The sequence below is a fragment of the Aotus nancymaae genome, unplaced genomic scaffold (genome assembly GCF_030222135.1).
Source record: "Aotus nancymaae isolate 86718 unplaced genomic scaffold, 86718_ANA_hifiasm-v0.15.2.pri h1tg000006l, whole genome shotgun sequence".
Lineage (NCBI taxonomy): Eukaryota > Metazoa > Chordata > Mammalia > Primates > Aotidae > Aotus > Aotus nancymaae.
Window position 1 is genome coordinate 97,136,093 of NW_026988417.1, and position 19,236 is coordinate 97,155,328.

Sequence of the window (19,236 nt, forward strand, 5' to 3'; positions counted from 1 at the left end):
CTGTAGGCAGGAAATACTGTTTCATGACACCAAATTTATTTAAAAGAAAGAGACTTTAGAAAATGGTCATCTATTGACTGGGTGTAGTGGCTTATGCCTGTAATCTCAGCACTCTGGGAGGACAAGGCGGGTGGATCATGAGGTCAGGAGTTTGAGACCAGCCTGGCCAACATGGTGAAATCTTGTCTCTACTAAAAATACAAAAAATTAGTCGGGTGTGGTGGTGGGCACTTGTAATCCCAGCCACTCCGGAGACTGAGGCAGGAGAATCACTTGAACCTGGAAGGTGGAGATTGCAGTGAGTCGAGATTGCGCCACTGCACTCCAGCCTGGGTGACACAGCGGGACTATATCTGAGAAAAAAATAAAATAAAATAAAATAAGAAAGAATATGGTCATATATTTATAGTCTACTTCTTACTTTTTGTTCGATGTCACTAACTTCTTAATGCTTTCTAGTTACTTAAAATGTTGCTGACAAATCCCAATGTAAGCCCATGAAATTGACCTCAGTGGTTACGCTTTTTCTAAAACCCTGGGGATTTTGTTTTAAAAGGTTAATGTGTTTTTTCAATTAGTCAGAAGATAATTATAGACCCTCCCCTGGGTGCAAGTAATGTAAAGGGTCTTCAGGGACACCAGTTAAAGAGCAGGCTCTGGCCCTGACCTCTGTATTGACAACCTCCTAAGAAGGTTGGCTTTGCCTGTGCTGAAAGGAGCTTGCTACATGGGGTCCCACAGGTTTGGGTGGGGGCAGTAAGAGGGCCCACTGTGGGCCCAGAAACATTTGACTGGGACCTCACATTCAAACCTATACTGAGTTCTGGGGAAAAAAATGAAAGTGGCTCAAGCCTCTCTTAACCCCTGGGAGACACTGGCAGGGAAGAGGCCACAAAGAGCAAGACAGCTGTGACGAGCGCAGTCACCCCAGTCCCCAGGGCTCTCCTGTTTCCACACACTGTATCCAAACCAATCATCCGGCTCTTGGCCTGTTCCGCCCAGCCCTCTTCCTGATCTTTGATGCTTACATCTCAACTCCCAAAATAGACCAGGAAGCTGCTGATGCCACAGGAAGATCTGGCTTTGGAATAAGTAAGCCCCGGTTCAAACCCCCTACCTGTACACATTTATAACATTCGACTTTATGTTCCTACCCTGTAAAATGGGAACACCAGGACCTATGATTCAGGGTGCTGGGAAAGTCTCAAGTAGGTAACATATGTCAGACGCATAATGCAATTCCTGGCACATGGCAGCTGATCAGTGAAGGTTACTTGTGCCTCCTGCTTGCCCTAGGAGGAGCTAGTGCCGGGATTCGCCTTAGGGGCATATGGGTGTCAGAGACAGGGCATTGTGTCCTGGCTAAGTGGCTTGCCAGACGCAAGATCATCTGTTTTCCTGTTTCTAAACAGGAGATAAGGTTATGAAGTTACTGTCAGGATTAAAATGAAAAGTGATAGAGCATGCCTGTCCCATCACAGGAACTTGATAAATGTTGGTTTCCGTCTTTAAACTTCTTTGAAATATGCCATCCCCATGCCTGTGATGGCCTCACAGGCAGCTGCATCTCTTGAACTCTCTCCTGGACCAGTGACCACCTCTGCATCTTTCCCTACCTCTGTCTCATGCATCTGTCACTGCCATGGGAGGGGCCTACAAGTCACTGGGTGACTCGGCTAGGTGCAGAGGCACACAGGAGGCTCCATGGCAAGGCTGCGGGACTGTCCCTTGCAAAACAAGCCTCCCTACACTTTCTGTCTTTATGCCTACCCTCGTTGTTTTGTCACCTGATTTTACCTGAGAAATCAATTCTGGGATAGGAACAAAGTTTCCTCCTGAGCTCTGACCATGCCTCATTTGTCAGAGTGGTTCTGAGCTATCACATCCTCCCAAATACCCCTTCTCCAGGGCTGTTCTTGGAGACAGCAGCATGATATGAGCCCATGAAGGAACAATCACGCGCAATAAACCTAAGAGAAAATCTAAGAATAATCTAATGTTCTCAGTGCTCAGGTATAAAGAGGAAGTGACTTCATTTCATAAGGGACAGTCATTGTTGGTTTAATAGAATAGCCTTTTGCATTATCACAGATGTAGCAGACTACGTGTATAATCATAGATAAAATAAAAAATTGTGGACAATTTTGAAGAAAAAACCAGGAGCATCTTTTGAGATTATTTCAGGGAATACAAGGAATTTATGTATCCCTTTGCATAAGATGCCCCGTACAATATATACAACCCGTCAACCCATCAGGTATTTAATGAAGCACTTTCAAGTGGATAAGAGGCGGGAGACTAGAAAGATTCCAAGGGTATTCTGCAAAGTGGAGTGTGAAACGCAAAGGTTTTTTTTTTTTTTTTTTTTTGCCAGAATTTACACAACTGATGCCAAACCCAAGGAGGAAAGGGGAAAATGGCCAGAAGGAAGAGGGATTTGATTGTCAGATGGTTAACTGTGGTGTGACAGTATTCCATTAAGAATGTTGACACATTCAAACTACATTTGCTTTGCTTCAAAGGAACTCAAACGGAAAGCATCTGGAGACGCGTACACGCAGCAGTACTATGTGAAACGTCTGCATTTCACATGGTGCTGCCTATTTGCCTGTTGGCTCTCAACACCACCCCACTCTCCCTGCCCTTCTCTGTAGGAGTTGAAAGCCTGCGAACTACATTTCCCAGAATCCCCAGCCGGCTCATTTCCCAATAGCCTCTGCCAATGGGAGACACTGGTGGGCGCTTGGAAGGAGGGTAGAAGGGAGAAAGAAGCTCATTTTATTTCTCCTTCTGTTGAAGTCTCTGGCAGTGGCAGCATAGCAGCGACAGTAGGTGACGAGTGAGTTTCTGTTCAGGTGAGTTTCAACAGCAGTGGGGGAAGGGGGTGCTCTTGCAGCCTCTGCAGCAGGGCATTCCTGGGCCCTGGATCCCGCAGCGTCAGCGTCCGCGACAGGCAGCCCTTGGTGGGAGTTGAGCTTCCCGGCTTCCCGAAAGATTTCCAGGAGCAGCGGGTATCACAGCAGCCTCAGCCACAGAGCAATCACCGACTCCGACTGGATCACAACATTTTTCCTTTTGCTCAGTCAGCCTTAGGATGGTAGTAGCTTCCTGCAGTTACTAATCTCCGTACGATCCCAGCTTCCCGCTTTTATTCTTCTCCAGCCCTTCAACACATTTGCAGACCATTTCCTAGGTTAACTTTCTTCTACTTGAAATTCTTAGAGTAGTTTCTGGTCTGCTGACTGGACACTGGCCAGTATACACGTTTATAAACACAAATTTTAAGGCAAATCAAATACAATCTCATTTTGTTTAATTCCTTTCCCCAGTTGCATTTGTGGGCTTATAAGAGGAAAGAATGAGCAAGTCTTTCTCCCAAAAGTTTGACAACAAAACTCAGTTCCTTGTCATATACCCTGCAGCCTCCACCAAAGAGGTCACCATGACAAATATTCTTGAACAAGAGACTTTCTTTTGAGATGTTCCTGTTCATGACCATAATGACATTAATAGTAGGTGCCCTTTCAACAAATGTCTTTTATATATTAGGCATTTCAAGTATGTCATTTCATTTAATTATCAGTTATAAGAATTATCTCTCTACCTATCTATCTATCTTTAGACAGAGTCTTGCTCTGTCACTCAGGCTGCAGTGCAGTGGCAAGATCTCAGCTCACTGCAGACTTGAGTCCCCAGGCCCAAGTGATCCTCCCACCTCAACCTCCTGAGTAGCTGGGACTATAAGTGTGTGCCACCATGCCCCGCTGAAATTTTTGTATTTTTTCTTTTTGTAGAGATGGGGTTTCACTATATTGCCCACTATATTCCTAGGCAGAAGTGAGCCACCTGCCTCAGCCTCCCAAAGTGTTGGGATTTCAGGTGTGAGTCACCGCACCCAGCCTAATTGGCTTTTATTAGCAATTCGTAAACTGGGCAGCACTTAGTCAATAAAATAGACAAGTGCTCCATTGAGAGTGACAGAATGGTAGGATTTTGTAAGGTAGTTTGAGCAGGAACAAGGAAACAGCATAGTACAAAAAGCATGTTGGTTCATATCCGCTTACCTGGTTACTTCAGGTTATCTTGGTTACTTTAGGTTACGTTCCTTGTGTAGATTAAAGCAGAGGGAACTTCCTTTATCATGCCGATTTAGGTTGACAGGACTCCTTTTGTTTTTTGGCAACCTGGCCTGTCTTGGGATTTTCCTGTTTTTTACATGGCACTTAACATGAGTCACTCCATTTTGGGTTGGCCTGTTGGGACCCAGTGTAGGAATTCAGTCCAAAACAATGGCCTCCCCCAGATTTTATTTAACAGTGCCTATGCACCCCTCTCTTTTTAGCACACCTTTTGCCATGTGACTAAGCCATCCTTTTTATCCGGTGCCACAGTCTACTTCTTCACTCCCCAGAATTTAAGATGGTCTTGTGAATTACTCTGGCTTACAAAATGAGCCGGAAGAGATATGTAGTTCCAGAGGCCAGACTCAAGAGGTCTGGTGAATTCTGCCTTCAACCATTTGGAACATTGTCCTTTAAAGTCCCTGAAGTGAACAGGTCTGGCCTGCATTGGAGGATGAGAAGCCAGAAGAAGAAGAAAGAAGATGCCCCAGCCAGCAGCCAGTACCACATTCCAGAGCTGTGAGTATGACCGTCGTTGACCTAGCCCAACTGCTTTCTCTGAATGCAGCTGCATGAACAAGCCAGGCAAAACTAGAAGGGGAAGCTGCCCAGTTAACCCACAGAATTATGAGCGATAAGAAATCATTGTCTTGGAGGGAGCGGCGGAAAAACAAAAAAGAAATCATTGTCTTAAGCCACTACATCTGTTATGCAGCAATATATAGCATTCATTCAGCTTATGTCTCATGAGCACTCTCAATTCTTTTGTAAGTTCTTTTTTGGTTCTAGTTAGCTCAAATCAGTTTCTGATGCTTATGACCAAATGCCCCTATGTAATAGATTTTGAGGGGTTAAGAAGCTTGCTCAGATCACACAGCTGTAAGTAGCAGCAGTTCGTCTTGAACCCACATTTGTCCCACTCACTTTCCACAGGTCCTTGTTGGTGCCTTCCCTCATCCCTTCTAGTCTAGTTTCCTTACTCATTTTAGCATCTGGAGATGACTGCCCTTTTGTAATAGGTGCTTAGAAGAGGTAATAATCAAGCTGTGAACTGGAATACTGAGTTTGTCATCCAATAACCAGGTTGGCAGGTTGGTAACCATAGAAGGGACTTTTCAAACTGGAGAAATAGTGTATTGAGCAGAAAGTGGTGAATATTTTGAGAGTAATTGAAATATAATTGACATAACAATTAAAAAAGTGCATGTATTTCAAGTGTACGATTTGATAAGTTTGGTTATATTATATACACCTCTGAAACCATCACCACAATTAAGATAGTGAGATAGTGAGCATAGCTATCACACACGAAAGTTTTCTTGTGCCCCTTGCTAATTCCTCCCTCTCTCCTGCCCACATCTCTCCTTTTCCCAGGCAACTCCGATCTGATTTCTGCTACTATCAATTCATTTGCATTTCATAGAATTTTATATAACTGACAACATACATTAAGAACTCTTTTTCTCTGGCCAAGCGCAGTGACTTATGCCTGTAATCCCAGCACTTTGGGTGGCTGAGGCGGGAGGATCACCTGAGATCAGAAGTTCGAGACCAGCCTGGCCAACATGGTGAAACCCTGTCTCTACTAAAAATACAAAAATTTGCCAGGTGTTGTGGTGGGCACCTGTAATCCCAGTTACCTGGGAGGCTGAGAGGGGAGAATCACTTGAACCCGGGAGACAGAGGTTGCACTGAGCTGCAATCATGCCACTGTACTCCAGCCTGAGTGACAGAGCAAGACTCTGTCTCCAAGAAAAAAAAATAGAACTCTTTTTCTCTAGCTTCTCCCACTTAGCATAATTATTTTGAGATTCAGCTGTGTTGTCCTGTGTACCAATAATTTATTTCTTTATATTGCCAAGTAGTATTCCATTGTATGTATATAACATTGTTTGTTTGTCCATTCAACCATTGAAGGACATTAGGTCTGTTTTCTGTTTTGGATTATTAAAAGCAAAGCTGCTGTGAACATTTATCTCCAAGTCTTTGTGTGGCTGTAAGCTTCCATTTCTCTTAGGTAAATATCTGGAATCATAAAATAAGTATATATCTAAGTTTTGAAGAAACTACCAAACTTTTACAGAATGGTTGTATTATTTTACATTCTCACCAGCAATGTATGAAGGTGTCAATTCCTTCACATTCTTGTCAAAACTTGGTATGTTCAGTCTTTTTAACTTTGACCATCCTAAAAACATGTAATGGTATCCCATTGCGGTTTTAATTCACATTACTGTCAGAGGCGTTGGAACCAGAGTGACTCCATCTTGAACAGGGGCTGGGTAAAATAAAGCTAAGACCTTCTGGGCAGCATTCCCAGGAGGTTAAGGCATTCTTAGTCACAGGGTGAGATAGGAGGTTGGCACAAGATACAAGTCACAAAGACCTTGCTTTTAAAACAGTAGACTAAAACCCACCAAACCCAGATAGTGATGAAAGTCACTTCTGGTCCTCCTCGCTGCTCATTGTATGCTAATTATAATGTATTAGCATGCTAAAAGACACTCCCACCAGCACCATGACAGTTTACAAATGCCATGGCAACATCAGGAAGTTACCCTATATGGCGTGGAAAGGGGAGGAACCTTCAGTTCCAGGAATTGCCCACCTCTTTCCTGGAAAACTCATGAATAATTCACTTGTTTAGCATAAAATCAAGAAGTAACAATAAATATAAGCAGCTGAGCATCCCATGCTGCTGCTCTGCCTATGGAGCAGCCATTCCTTTAGTCCTTTACTTTCTTTGTTTTTTTTTTTGATTTTTGTTTGTTTTGAAACAGAGTCTTGTTGCGACAACCAGGTTGGACTGCAATGGTGCAATCTTGGCTCACTGCAACCTCCGCTTCCTGTGTTCAAACGATTCTCCTGCCTCAGCCTTCTGAGTAGCTGGGACTACAGGCACATGCCACCATGCCTGGCTGATTTTGTATTTTTAGTAGAGATGGGATTTCACCATATTGCCCAGGCTGGTCTTGAACTCCTGACCTCAAGTGATCTGACTGCTTTGGCCTCCCAAACTGTTGGGATTACAGGCGTGAGCCACCGCACATTGACTACTCCTTTGCTATCTTCATAAACTTGGTTATACTCTATGGACTTGTCCTAAATTCTTTCTTGTGCAAGGTCTAAGAACCTTCTCTTAGGGTCTTGATCAGGATCCCTTTCTGGTAACAGTACCATAATGACAAATACTGTTGAGCAGATTTTCATGTAATTATTTGCAACTTGTATATCTTCTTTGGTAGAGTGTCTGTTAGAATATTTTGCCTATCTAAAAATTGTGTTTATTTTCTTATTATTGAATTTTGAGAGTGTGTTATATGTTTTGGACACAAGCCTTTTATCAGAGATGTGGTTTGCAAATATTTTCATTTAGTCTACGACTTTTCTCTCTTAATAATGTCTTTTGAAGAGCAGATGTTTTAAATTTTGATGAACTCAGATGTACCAATTTATGATTTTAATAAGTCATGCTTTTAGCATAGTATTTAGGATAACTAACCCAAGGTCACAAGAGTTTTCTTCTACAACTTTTAGTTTTAGGTTTTGCATTTAGGTATATGATCCATTTTGAGTTATTGCAAAAGGTAAGGACTGAGTTTTTTTCTTTTGGCACATAGATTACCAATTGTGCCAACATCATTGTTGTGATGATAGAAGGATAGAAATCACTATCTTCTCCACTGACTTGCTTTTGCATCTTTGTAAAAAGTTGGTCATGCAAATGAAACTAGCCAAATTTTCCCATAGAACTGATGGAAAAAACTGTTTACAGTTTTTTTTTTTTTTTTAAAATAAATAAACATTGAAATGGACTCTCCTGGTCTTAAAGCTTGAGAAACTTACTTTTGTCTTATCTGAGTTCCTTTCTCAGGAAACCGACTGTCAGCCCTCCCAGATAATATCAGGAAACTGAAGCTTTCTAGATCACTGCATCCAAACAGCATGGTGCCAGAAACCTTATCCAACTACCTGCTGCCTTTTGAGCAACTCCTATATAAACTAACTTTATTTGGTTACAGAGACAGATTTTAGCATTGTCTCTCATATCCTGGCTGGCATCACCAGCAATAAAGTCTTTCTTCCTGGCAGTACTTGTTGTCTCAGTAACTGGCTTTCTGTGTGGTGAGCAGTCAGACCTAGGCCGAATTCCTGGCATTCACCAATACCTAAATGTGCAGTTTTGTTTCTGAACTCTCTCTTCTGCTTCACCGATCTAGTTTTCTAACTTTATGCCAAAATTGCACTGATTTAATTACTGCTTCTTTATAATAAGTTTTGAAATAACATCGTATTAGGCCTCCAATTTTGTTTTTTTTTTCTGAAAACTGTTTTGGCTATTTTACGTCCTTGCATTTCCATAAAAGTTTTAGAATCAGCTTATAAATTTCTTCAAAAACAAAAACAAAAACAAAAAAACCCTACTGAGATTTTGATTGAGACTGCACTGGATTTGTAGACCAATTTGGGGAGAACTGACATCTTAACAATATTGAGTCTTCCTTCCATGAAGACAGTATATTTCTTTATTTGTTTAGGTCTTCTTTAATTTTTCTCAAAAATGTTTTATGATTTTCAGTATATAGATCTTTCAGAGTCAGATTAATTCTTAGGTATTTAATATTTTTGATCTAATTGTAGAAGGTATTATTTCTTTCCATTTCAATTGCCAATGGGTTATTGCTAGTATATAGAAATGCAACTGATTTTGTCTATAACTTTGCTAAATTTATTTATTAGTTCTAGTAGCTTTTTCATGTGAATTCCACTGGCTAGTCTACATAGATAATCATGTTTTCTACAAATAAAGATAACAGACATCCTTATTTTGGATCTCTGGGGAAAAAAATCCAGTCTTTTATCATTATGTATGGTATTAATTTTAGCTATTTGTAGAATACCTTTTATAAGATTGAGAAAATTTCCTTCTATTCTTTCTGTAAGGAGAGTTTTTTTTTAACAGAAATGGATATTGCATTTTGTCAAATGTTTTTTCTATATTCATAAGGATGATCACATATTTTCTCTTTTTCAGTTTGTTAATACGGTGAATTACATGGATTGAATGTTAAATGTTAAAACAACTTTGAATTCCTTGTATAAACTCTACTTAGTCATGATATATTATCTTTTTTATATATTGTTGGATGTGATTTGCTAACATTTTTGTTTAAAACAATTTGCAACTATGTTTATAATGCATACTGATTGGTTGCTTTGTTTCCATGTAGTGTCTTTGTTTGGTTTTGATGTCAAGGGAATATTAATCTAACAAAATAATTTGGAAACTGTTCCTTCTGCTTCAATTTTTTGGGTAAGTTCATGTAGAATTGGTATTATTTACTCCTTAAATATTTAATAGAAATCATCATTGAAGCCATTTAGGCCTGATGTTTTATTTAGGGGAATTTAACTATAATATATTTAATAGTTATTTCTGAATGGTATTTTCTTTTAGATTAAAGGGCTGTCTTTAACATTTCTTATACTATGAGTCCTCTGATGAAAACTCTTCCAGTTTTTGTATGTCCCAAAATGTGATTACTTCAGCTTTGTTTTTGGAAGATATTTTCACTGGATATAGAATTCTGGATTGATAGGGTTATTATTTTTTTTTTTTTCTGCACTATCTTTTCTCTTGCATATCTCCGATTTTAAAATTCTGATGTCATCCTGATTTTCATCCCTTTGTTCATAATATCTCTTTTTAAGACGCTTTTTGGTCTTCAGAAATTTGATTATGATGTGTGTTGCTAAAAGTTTTATTTGTGTTTCCTATGCTGTTTTTTTGTTGGACCTATGGTTTTATAGTTTTCATTAAATTTAGAAAAAATTTTGGCCATTATCTGTTGGAATATTTTTCCATGGCACCCTCTCTCTCTTCTTTTCCAGCAACTTCCATTGCGTATCTATTAGGTCACTTGAAATTGCCCCATAGCTCACTGATGCTCTGTTCATTAAAAAGTTTTTTTCCCTCTGTGTTTCCTTTTAGGTAGCATTTTTTGCTATGATTTCACTTTCACTTTTTTTCCTTCTTCAATAGCTAATCTGCTACTAATACTATACAGTGTATTTTTATCTCAATAGTGTAGTTTCCATCTGTAGATGATTTGAGTCTTTTCTAAGTCTTCCATGTCTCTATTTGACCTTTTGAACATACAGAATACAGCTATAGTAATTGTTTTAATGTCTTTTTCTGTTTATTCTATTGTCTGTGTCAGTTATGGTTTGATTTCAATTTATTGATGATTCTCTTCATTATGGCTAATGTTGGTTTCCTTTTTTTCTTTTTTTTTTTTTTTTTTTGAGACGGAGTCTCGCTCTTGTTACCCAGGCTGGAGTGCAATGGCGCGATCTCGGCTCACCGCAACCTCCGCCTCCTGGGTTCAGGCAATTCTCCTGCCTCAGCCTCCTGAGTAGCTGGGATTACAGGCACGCGCCACCGTGCCCAGCTAATTTTTTTGTATTAATAGAGACGGGGTTTCACAATGTTGACCAGGATGGTCTCGATCTCTCGACCTCGTGATCCACCCACCTCGGCCTCCCAAAGTGCTGGGATTACAGGCTTGAGCCACCGCGCCCGGCCGGTTTCCTTTTTTTCATGATGAGTAATTTTTTATTTGATGCCAGCCACTGTAATTTTATCTTGTTGGATCTTGGATATCTTTGGAATCTCATAAATGTTCTTCAGCTTTGTTCTGTGATACAGTTAAGATACTTGGCAACACTTGAATACTTAAAGTCTTGCTTTCAAGATTTTTTAGGTGATACTACAGCAGTGCTCAGTTTAGACATAATTATTCCCCACTACTAAGTTAAGACCCTTCTGTGTACTCTATCCATTGCTTCATGAATCATGGGCTTAAATGTGGCTGGTAAGAATAAGTACCATTTCTAGCTGTGTCTGAGTATCAGACATTGTTTCTTCTCATCCATTCAGGTGGTTCTTTTGGCCTTGGTAGTTTTCTGTCATGCATGCTCAAGTCCATACTCAGAAGAATGCTTAAGGAGGTCCCTCTACAGAACCCTGGAACTCTGTGTGCACAAATCTCTTCTCTCTGGGAACCTGCTTGTAAGTTCTCACTGCTCTGGTTTTTCCAGTCCTTAGCTCTGTCTACCCAACTCAGGGAGGCCTTGGGGTTCCACCTGGGTTCCCCTTCCCTCTATCTTAGCCTCAAAATTATTTCACAGTAGTAAATTTGGGCTACTGTATGGATGATATTATTGAGGCTATAAAGCCAAGTTAAGCACCACCAGACCTTATCTGCAATGCCTAGAGATTTGGGTAATTCCTCTCTTTTTGAAATCCTAAAAATATCCTGAGTTTCTTGGGCCTGCCAAAAAGTCACCTTCCTTACTCACCTGTAAGACTGGGGACTCTGTAAGCCAGGTGCCAGGCAGGTTTTCCTAGAAGGGCTTCATACACATTGGCTCCATAAAGTCAACCTTAGTTCCTCAAAACCATCTTTTCATGTGTGATTTTATGTCTTATTCTCAAATAAGGCATTTTAGTCAAAGCCTTGATTAACCAACTTTTAAAATTATGTTCTGTTACAGAAAGGACAGATTCTTATTGAACCCATATCAGATATTAGATCATCATTCATATGGTTTGGATCTGTGTCCCCACTCAAATCTCATGTTCAGTTGTAATCTCCCAATGTTGGAGATGAGGCTTGTGGGGAGGTGATTGGATTGTGGGGACGGCTTCTCCCGAATGGTTTAGCACTGTCCCCTTGATGCTGCTCTTGTGGTGGTCGGTGAGTTATTGTGAGATCTGGTTGTTTAAAGTGTGTAGCACCTCTCCACTCTGTCTCTCTCTTCCTTCTGCTCTGGATATATGATGCACCTCACTCCCCTTTTGCCGTTCACCATGACCTGAAGTTTCCTGAGGTCTCCTGAGAAGCAGAAGCTGCCAGGCTTCCTGTACAGCCTGCAGAACTGTGAGCCAGTTAAACTTCTTTTCTTTATAAATTACCCAGTGTCAGATGTTTCTTTATGGCAATCTGAGAACACACTAATACAACCACGAACATAAAAATACTCAGTAATAGTTTCTGAATTATGGAAGGATTAGGAAAAAAGATAAATGTTCCATTTTTGTTATAGGAATATATCTACTAAATTGTCACATATTATAGCTAACTTAGGAGAAAAAGGAGTTCCTTATGTCCAGAAAATAGAATATTAAAGAACAAACAATGTTCCAAACAAAAAGCCATACAATTATAATCCTTCTTTAGTTGATTCAGTCCTATGTAATTAATTCTTGTTTTGCTTGATCATGGGTTAGCAGTTTGATGAATCTGTCAACTTCTCAACTAGAGTTCTGAAAATCCTCACTCAGTCCAGCAGCATGATATTAAAGTTATTTAGGCCATATCAAGGATTAGATGGGGGCCAGGCAGGTTGAAGGGTAGAAAATTATTAAGAAAAGTAATTACCAAGAAAATATTAAGGGGAGGGGAATTCTTGCTGAAGGCAGACCGGAGTGATTAGAGGTCAAAGTTGGGGGATTCTCATTAAATTGGCTTAGCAGGATCCTTGTTAAAACTGGACTAGGCAGGCTGGAGTCCAAGGATGAGGCCTGTTAAAAAGAGGGCTGAGAGGGCCCTTCTAAAGTTTAGGCACTGAGGCTGTCTTTGTCGAGGACCCTCCATATGTAGTATTTATGATGGTATTTTGGCTGGCATAATAGAGTTAATATTTTGTGCCTTTCATAGCAAATCAAAGAAGAGCAGAGCATTTAAGAGCTATCAAGATATCATGCTGGCCTTGGAACTGACAGCTTGAAACAAAAAAATAAAAAATGTTCTGCTTAATTCCCCTGATAAACCCTTGAAAGAACTGAACTCTAACCCTGGTAACCGTCACCTACTTCATAAGGTTGATGGAAAGCACAGGCGAGAAGAGAAGGCCGTAACTGTTTGACGATGGGCAGATTCTGACAAAGACTCCAGTCCAGAAGGGCAGGAAAGAGAGAGGACTTTCCTAAGCCTTGAGCCCAGGCACAGGCCTGGGTCCCCAGTCTGGACTCTGGCAAGAAACGTCAAAGATCCTAACAAAAATGTTTTACTGTCTCAATTCATGTTTTAAAATGTCGGCATAGGTAATGATATCTGTCTCTGGGTTTTTTTTTTTTTTTTTGAGACAGAGTCTCGCTCTATCACCAGGCTGGAGTGCAGTGGCACAATCCCGGCTCGCTGCAACTTCCGTTTTCCAGTTTCAAGCAATTCTCCTGCCTCAGCCTTCGAGTAGCTGGGACTACAGGCATGCACCACCATGCCCGGCTAATTTTGTATTTTTAGTAGAGACAGGGTTTCTGCATGTTGGTTGGGCTGGTCTCAAACTCCTGACCTCAGGTGATCCTTCTGCCTCAGCCTCCCAAAGTGCTGGGATTACAGGCATGAGCCACTGTACCTGGCCCTAAAGACTAAGAAGCTCCTAACACCATAAAAACCCTAGAAGAAAATCTAGGCAAAACCATTCAGGACATAGGCGTAGGCAAGGACTTCATGACCAAAACACCAAAAGCATTGGCAACAAAAGCCAAAATAGACAAATGGGACCTAATCAAACTCCACAGCTTCTGCACCGCAAAAGAAACAGTCATTAGAGTGAATCAGCAACCAACAGAATGGGAAGAAATTTTTGCAGTCTACCCATCTGACGAAGGGCTGATATCTAGAATTTACAAAGAACTAAAATAGATTTACAAGAAAAAAACAAGCCCCCCATTCAAAAGTGGGCAAAGGATATGAACAGACACTTTACAAAAGAAGACATACATGAGGCCAACAAACATGAAAAAATGCTCATCATCACTGGTCATTAGCGAAATGCAAATCAAAACTACATTGAGACCATCTCACACCAGTTAGAGTGGCGATCATTAAAAAATATGGAGACAACAGATGCTGGAGAGGATGTGGAGAAATAGGAACACTTTTACACTGTTGGTGGGAGTGTAAATTAGTTCAACCATTGTGGAAGACAGTGTGGCGATTCCTCAAGGACCTAGAAATAGAAATTCCATTTGACTTAGCAATCCCATTACTGGGTATATACCCAAAGGATTATAAATCGTTCTACTATAAGGACACATGCACAAGAATGTTCATTGCAGCACTGTTTACAATAGCAAAGACCTGGAACCAACCCAAATGCCCATTGATGATAGACTAGCCAGGGAAAATGTGGCACATATACACCATGGAATATTATGCAGCCATCAAAAACGATGAGTTCGTGTCCTTTGTAGGGACATGGATGAACCTGGAAACCATCATTCTCAGCAAACTGACACAAGAACAGAAAATCAAACACCACATGTTCTCACTCATAGGTGGGTGTTGAACAGTGAGAACACGTGGACACAGGGAGGGGAGAATCACACACTGGGGTCTGTTGGAGGGAAATAGGGGAGGGACGGCGGGGGGTGGGGAGTTGGGGAGAGAGAGTATGGGGAGAAATGCCAGATATAGGTGAAGGGGAGGAAGGCAGCAAATCACACTGCCATGTGCGTACCTATGCAACAATCTTGCATGTTCTTCACATGTACCCCAAAACCTAAAATGCAATTAAAAAAAAAGAAGCTCCTGCTCTAGAGTCAGCTATAAGAAGTTCTACTGTTCTGAAAGAGCACCAACAGCTCTGCTATCTGGTGTAATGGACTTTAGAAGTAATTTTCACTGGTGAAGTAGGAGCTGTTCCAAATGTTATGGACTGACTGGAAGCACTGTATCAGATTGTATCTCCTGCATGCACGGGATATTGCGACCTAGAAAGTTTAGTGGGTAACGTTTGCCCTTTCAGATGTTGTCTCTGATTCAGGATTTGAATCAGGACTTGTATCCGCAGCTCATACGAAGGTTCCTGCACCTGACCCTGACTAGACTCGAAGCTAAATCGTGCTGGTCAAATACTGTCACATCTGCCTTAAGTGACCTGTTATGCAAGGCTCCTGTCAGTGTGCCAGCAGAGCAAAGCCCCAGTACTTGGTTGAGTTTACAGAACTGGTTGTACCACGTTTTTGAGCCTGCTGACTTCTAAATGTTTATTTTATGGCTGCATTCAACCTGAGACTTGCTTTCATTGTAACATAGCACCTGGTAATGAAGTTAAGGAGACCTGTGGCCCTCACCTAGCTCTATTATGGGCCCACATACAAGTGTTTGTGTTTCTCAGTTTAGGGAGGTTTTCAGAAGCCCTGAGGCTGGAGTAAAGCATGGTTAAGGACTCTTGTAGTAGAAATGTTCTTTACTATCCTTTATGACCCTTTGTAGTTCCGCATATTGGTTCTTCACCATTAATAATAAACCGCCTCAGTTCTTTTCTTAGAAGGACGTTGAACACTAATGTATGGCATTGAGCTAGGTGTGAATGAAAATGGAGCTTCCTGCAACTCCAGGAACCATTTTTAAAATGTGTCTGTCTGTGTTTATATGGTAACATTCACCTTTTGAGTAACACTTAAGGCAAGGCTGAAATTCTTGCAGTCAACAAGACCCCCAAGGCTACAATTTCTACCTGGCCTGAGTGCAAGCTGTTTTTCTTTAGTTTCAAAAAGCATAGAAAACCTCCTCCATTCCAGCTGATTTTTGCATTGAGGGTGGTTTTTCAATTGTTTGTTCTTTTGCTTTCTTTAAGCGCCACAGCCCAGTGTGGTGTGAGTACTGCTTTCTTTCTGCTCCAAGTCTCATTTTTGTTTTTTGGGATGGAGTTTTGCTCTCCCCATCTTGTCACCCAGGCTGGAGTGCAATGGCACAATCTTGGCTCACTGCAACTTCTGCCTCCTGGGTTCAAGTGATTCTCCTGCCTCAGCTTCCTGAGTAGCTGGGATTACAGGTGTGCACCACCATGCCGGTTAATTTTTGCATTTTTAGTAGAGACGGAGTTTCATCATGTTGGTCTTGAATAGGCAGGCTGGTCTTGAACTCCTGACTTTAGGTGATCCGCCTGCCTCAGCCTCCCAAAGTGCTGGGATTACAGGCGTGAACCACCATGCCCGGTCCCTGCCTCACATCTTTGTCCCACACATATAACTTTGGTTTTGTAGGTAAGAAAATGCTTACTCCTTGCTATTAATTACACTGTGAGATTCCTTTTGAGAACCCCACAAATAAAGTCAATAAAAACATCAGGAATCCTTAGACTCATTAAAATTCCAGACCCTGTGAAAACAATATTTCCCGTTGAATCTTAACATGAACGAAGTGATGAGCTGAGAGTGAAACGTGAGGGTGGGATGAGCGAGTTTGGACATTAACAGCACGATGTGTAGAGGAGGCACATCTCTTGTTGACACTTGTCCACGCGACACTTCTGCCTTCCTGACATGCACTAGTGAATACCACGAGTGTGTGTCGTGGCAAGCCCGGACCACAGAGCAGGCGCGGGGGGCTGACCGTGCCGGGTCACTGCAGTGAAAAGTCACGTGAAAAAAGCTACCATCCATTTCATTTTTTTCACTCTCACCTTGAACTCAGCTTTGTGACCGCTCTGTGTAAACAAAACCAACACAGATACCCTGCCACAGAATTGCCATGTGTTAAAAGATTCCACAGAGGTGTTACTGGACAGCAAACAGTATTTTCAGAAAGGGCCTTTGCTCCCTGTTGGTGGCAAAATGAACATTCCCTTAGGAGGGCAGATCCCTTTTCTCAAACGGCCAGAGGATGGGGATGGGGAAGGGGGTTGATAGTCTGATTGGGACATATGCCAGTGGAGTGCAGTCAAGTTGTGCTTATAAAGGCCTTATGCTTCCTCAGGTCAGAGCAGTACTACTGGGCGAGCCAAGGCAGTTCTGTGGATGCACTAAACTACTTTTATACAAGATTGAATATTTATCATTAGGTTTGATATAGCGGAAAGACTCCTGGATTTGGAATCAGAAACTCTGGACGAGAAGACCCTTATTTAGTCACTGTACGGGAGGAAATGTATCTTCCTCACCCATCCCAGGTTCAGGGCTGAGGCCCATACAAGAAAAGACAGATTAAGAAGAGAAAAGCATACACGTTCAGTTAATCTAATCTAAGTTTTACATGACACGGGAGCCTTTGTAAGGAAATGAAGACCCAAAGAAACAGCTCAGCCTGGCTTCTTTTGTATAGCGGGTTTGATGAAGGGTGGCCAGGTGCGCGGAAAGGTGATTGGGGAAAGAGTGTGGTCTGATGGTAATAAACTAGGGGAAACCGAGCAAGGCCTGTTTGTTCAGCTTCTTCTCTGTGGTCCTGTCTTCAGAAATAAGGATGTTTCCTTTCTCTAGGTCTAGGAGGGCACCGCTCACAGGAGGGTCTTATGATGACCTGCTTCACGAGAAGGTCAGAAGATCCTAGGGTTTATGACCTGATTCAGGAGGAAAGGCAACGGGAAAGGTGAGAAAGAGCTTCCTGCACGTGCTGTCTCAGATTCTTTCAGCTTAAGATGTTCATTGTGTCAAGTTACCACATTTTGGGGTAGCATATCCTGAACCCTGTCATTACTTAACCATTCTGAGCATAAAGCTGTCTTTTGTAAAATGCAGGTAATATCTCACACCTTTCAGGTATTTAATCAGAGGAATACGTAAAAGTGCCTATGCAGGTACCTGGATCATAGTACATGCTCAATAAATGTTTTTGCTCTCAATCTAATTTTAAAATTAATTATATAGGTGTAATCCTTGCATGGCTCTTTTTTTTTAAGTTTGACTCCACAAGGAGGTTGTAAATGCATCCTTGATGGTAAGGACCCTAGATTGCCTTTTGTTGAAAAGTCAACAGCAGCAAGTGAAAGGAATCACTGTACCTTAATTTTTTTGTCAAATGAACGTCACTAGTTTCTAAAAGTACTTAAAAAATGCTGATATTACACAACTTCTTCCTAGCTCTGGACATATCCTGGAGTTTGCCCTTATGACTCAACTAAGAAGACCCCTCAGGACGGAGGGTGGGACAGCTGGGCTGAAGCTGGGAACTGAGAGAGTGATGGAGAAATCCCCTCTCCATTCCATGCTCTAGGACAGGGGCCAGGGCACACATGCTGCTCTTGTTCATTGCCTTGTTGGCCAGCAGGCTGCCCCTTGCTCTCGCTTTCAATACACTAGCACCTGTGCAGGAAAACAGAAGAAAAGAACTCACATTGTTCAGGCTTTTGTGATCCCTTCTGTGTTCATTCGCATGAACCAGAGAACTAGAGCTGGGAAAATCCCCGTGGCTATGCATGCAAAGGCGTGCACACAGGTGACTCCTCCTTGGGTACTAACTGGAACAATAAACACTATGTTATTTGTTCTCTGAGGTCCACGTGGTTGAACTTGAGTCTGAGAAAGCATCTTGTCTGATGGGTTCACCCAGAAGCATCTCAGGTCAGCACAGAAAAATCCTGACATCAGGACCATCCGTGCTGCATTGCCTTGACCAACTGGTCACCCTGAGTGTGGTGGACACTGGATTTACTCTGGTTATTGAGGCACCGTTTTCCTCTTGCTCTCTTTAATATAACTTCCTTCCTTCACTAAAAATGAGGTTGAGAAAGTATGTTGAGGCTTAAATATTTCAACGAGATCAAGTGCCCAAAGCCAGGAGCCTCCCAGTGTTTCTGAAGCTCTTTCCACTTTTCCAGAATCAATTCCCTTTTTCTATTGACTGTCATCCATTAAAACATAAAACTCTGTCAACGTCACCACTTCTGTTTTGAATCTTCCAAGCCTGGGTTTGGTAAACTATTTTCAATTCATTCACTGTTAATCGTTCATTTATCTGCATGTTCAGTGACACTGAAGCATTTGCTATGTTTCTTTTATGTGCTAGTTACTGAATTTTACAGATGAACAAAATGAAGCTTGGAGGATAATAACTTCTCCAATGGCAGCTGCTAGGAAACAGAGCTGGGATTTGAAAGAAGCTACGCAGGCTTTCAGTCTCATGCATTTTATTCAATACACCTAATTTCAACATCTGGCAAAACTGGAAAACTGATGATAATCTATCTATAATTAGGATTCTTTCACTTTTTTTTTTTTTTTTGAGTCAGAATCTTGCTCTGTGGCCTAGGCTGGAGTGCAGTGGTGTGATCTTGGCTCACTGCAACCTCCCCCTCCTGGGTTCAAGCAATTCTTCTGCCTCAGCCT

At 41.5% G+C, this 19,236-nt stretch overlaps 1 protein-coding gene across 6 annotated transcripts in view; it reads left to right on the forward strand.

Annotated features, from left to right (window-relative positions):
* The first annotated feature begins 2,437 nt into the window (after positions 1 to 2,437).
* Positions 2,438 to 19,236, forward strand: part of ENPP6 (ectonucleotide pyrophosphatase/phosphodiesterase 6) — a 245,630-nt gene continuing 228,831 nt past the window's right edge. For 5 of the 6 annotated variants that reach the window (XR_001110630.2, XR_001110632.1, XR_001110633.1 and 2 more), the window contains exons 1-5: positions 2,438 to 2,855; positions 4,343 to 4,640; positions 9,353 to 9,435; positions 11,062 to 11,193; positions 17,392 to 17,500. The gene's annotated coding sequence lies outside the window, so the exon portion shown is untranslated. Of the gene's footprint in view, positions 2,856 to 4,342; positions 4,641 to 9,352; positions 9,436 to 11,061; positions 11,194 to 17,391; positions 17,501 to 17,991; positions 19,127 to 19,236 lie in introns of those variants that run through there. The other variant, XR_010339971.1, reaches the window with a different exon arrangement.